This window comes from Fukomys damarensis, unplaced genomic scaffold (assembly GCF_012274545.1).
Source record: "Fukomys damarensis isolate Sample0158 unplaced genomic scaffold, DMR_v1.0_HiC HiC_scaffold_4, whole genome shotgun sequence".
In the NCBI taxonomy this organism is placed as follows: domain Eukaryota; kingdom Metazoa; phylum Chordata; class Mammalia; order Rodentia; family Bathyergidae; genus Fukomys; species Fukomys damarensis.
The window spans coordinates 47,053,356-47,056,266 of NW_022900916.1; the positions used below are offsets into that span (position 1 = coordinate 47,053,356).

At 34.9% G+C, this 2,911-nt stretch overlaps 1 pseudogene; it reads right to left on the reverse strand.

Annotated features, from left to right (window-relative positions):
- Positions 1–933: 933 nt before the first annotated feature.
- Positions 934–1,688, reverse strand: LOC104860668 (annotated as a pseudogene).
- Between the last annotated feature and the right edge of the window lie 1,223 nt (positions 1,689–2,911).

Sequence of the window (2,911 nt, forward strand, 5' to 3'; positions counted from 1 at the left end):
ACTGTTATAATTTATAAACTGGCATTCCTCTAGAGACTTTAAAATTTGTTGAAATTTGATGAATTAAACTTATGAAACAAATCAAATTGCTATTTTAAAAATCATTTATAAGGATAAAATTAAAATTGAATAGCCATAATTCATAAATACATGTCTTGAATTATAAAATAGTTTACTTGATCCATGCTCTGGAGAATTCTCTGTAATAAATAGAAGAAATATAATTGAAAATAATTTTTTATTTCCAAAAACCAAATTTAGTAAATTAATTAATGCATGCCAGATAAAAATACAAAATTACAGCTGAAAACCAAATATTTGACAGAATGCTCTTGGTTGTACATTTTATTGATAGGATAAATTGTTAAAGTAACAAATCTGAAAGCACATTTTGTTTTTGCTGGGAAAAAGTACCATGTTAGAGAAGAGCTTGAGAGAAACTAGAAATAGTTTGTGAAAAATCAGTGTATGATGATATTGTCTATGGGAATGTAACAGCAGGGGGTGCAGTTTATCCATATGTGGTGCATGTTTGTACAAGCAGCAGAAACCAATGACATGGACCCCAAAAGCAAAATCACAACAGGTTTACCCTGTGAAACATGCTGGGCTACAACCACAGGCTACCCGGGATGGAGGCGGAGCAGGTGCAGTCTGTGTTTGTTGCATGGGGTTGCCTTACCAAATGGGGTAATCATGAAATATAGCTTGAGTTTCTTGTAACATGATAAACAGGATTACTAGAACAAGAAAACATGTATTCACTGTTTTACAAGGACAGCAGAGTGGCACTACAAAAATGACAGTTCCTTCATTTTCATCTGGTTATTTGTCCAAACTACTAACCAAGAAATAATTCAGGTAATGTAGCCAATTAAATTACTATAAAACATTCTTCATCTGTAAAGCATTTGTTTTCTTCAAATTAACAATTTAAAATAGAATGTCTTCATTTTTGATAAGCAGCTCCATCACCAGTCTATGATGTCTTATATCATTCAGTGCACCTGCACATCTTGTTCTCAGGACCTCATAAGAGTTGGACCAAAGGTGATTACAAGGCTCTCCACATTCATAAGATGCTCCTTTTTGTGGACAGTCACTCTCTTTAGTTGTGCCAGGAGGTACTGCAGGGTTTCACACTGAGCAGGCGGCACTAGTTTCAGGGCTTTGTGAAGGGTTTCCAATTGATAGTCAAGATCCATAGTTTTGGCAGACTTGAATTTAGGGTAGGCATTGTATGTTATTAGTGGAATTGGCAAATCCTCAAAGTACAGTTAAAGTGCAACAGTGATAATGTTGATATCTTCATACATGTTCACAGACATATCTACTTTCTTACAATCTCTGTCAAAGGCCATCTTGACATCTTCAATTAGGTCACTCAATCCTGATACTCAGTAGAGTCCTTCATAATTACGACCTCTGGACTCATTCTCTCTGATGCACATGTCCACCACCGTGGGTCACTTAGTGATGTGTGCTTTCCCCAGCATCGTGAGGTTACAACTGTACACCTTCTCAAGTCTGGCTTGTAGTCATTTGGGACCATCTTGGAACACTGCTTATGAACATTGAAACCAATATCTGCACATTTCACTCCCTGAGCAATAAGACTTCACATGAAGTTGGCACAGTACTACCACTTAGTGTGGCCCTCAGAATGTACAGACCTTTAAATTGTGAACCTTTTCAACTATAATATTACAATTTTGCGTGCTGAATTTTTAAGCACTTGTAAAGCAAATAGAAAGTCAAAAAAATTAAACAAAATAACAACAGAAAAGCAATATGCTGATATTTTCTGAAAGGACCATCACAATACTATGCTACTGAAAGATTTATAATTCTACTGCCTCTTCATCTTTATCAAACACAACCTGCTTCCTTTTCCTCTCAAGACCCTTGAGAAAATTTTAGTATAGGGCTGGGGATTTAGCTCAGCGGTTCAGTGGCCTGCCTTGCAAGCTCAAGGACCCGAGTTCAATCCCAGGTACCAAAAAAAAAAGAGAAAAATTTAGTATAAAAATTTGCTTTTAAATTGATTTAATTGGTAGTTTTAGAGCTCCAAATACATTCAAAATTATGCATTAAATGGCAAAGTATGTACCAGGCTCCGTGCCAGACAGGCACCAAAACTCAGCTCAGCGAATGTGAAATTATTAGTTTAAATACAGGATTCATGGTAAAGCCTGGAATTTTTCAAAATATAACATCACCTTCTCTATAATAACATATTGTGATGAACAGTATTTCAGTTCAAAATAAATTTGGTTATGTTAGATAATTTCAATCCAACATAAATAAACCTTTATTTTTATTTCAGATCTAATTTTCTTTTAAAAATTAGAGTTGGGGGGCCGGGGACTTAGCTCAGTGGTTCTGTCACCTGCTTCACAGCACAAGCTCTCAAGTTTGATCCCTGGTACCAAAAAAATAAAATATAATAAAATATAAAAATAAGAGTGATATTGAATATGAAGAAATAGATTTTTAAAGGAAAAAATTTTAACAATGCAAATCCCTCCAAGAAATGACAAAAACTAGAATAAGAACAAAATAAAGAGTTCAATAAAAAAGTAGGAAAGGTAGTGATACCGATTGTATTAGTTCCTATCTAATGAATTTCTGGATAAAATAAAAGTCCAAAAGTAGCAGCAGAAGGTACACTGTGACCAACTTTGCTTTGCAAGTTATAAATCTAACTCAGACTGGCATGGTGGTTCAAACTTGTAATCCCAGCACTCAGGAGGCTTATGAAGGATAATTTGCAGTGAGTAGCCAATAAAAGATAGGTACTGCAAATAGGGAGATAGATCTTCCTTAAATATGAAGAGGATCAAGAGATGACAGGAAGAGAACAATAAGGGAGAAAAAGGAGATGAAAGAGGAATTAAAATGTGTTATGGAC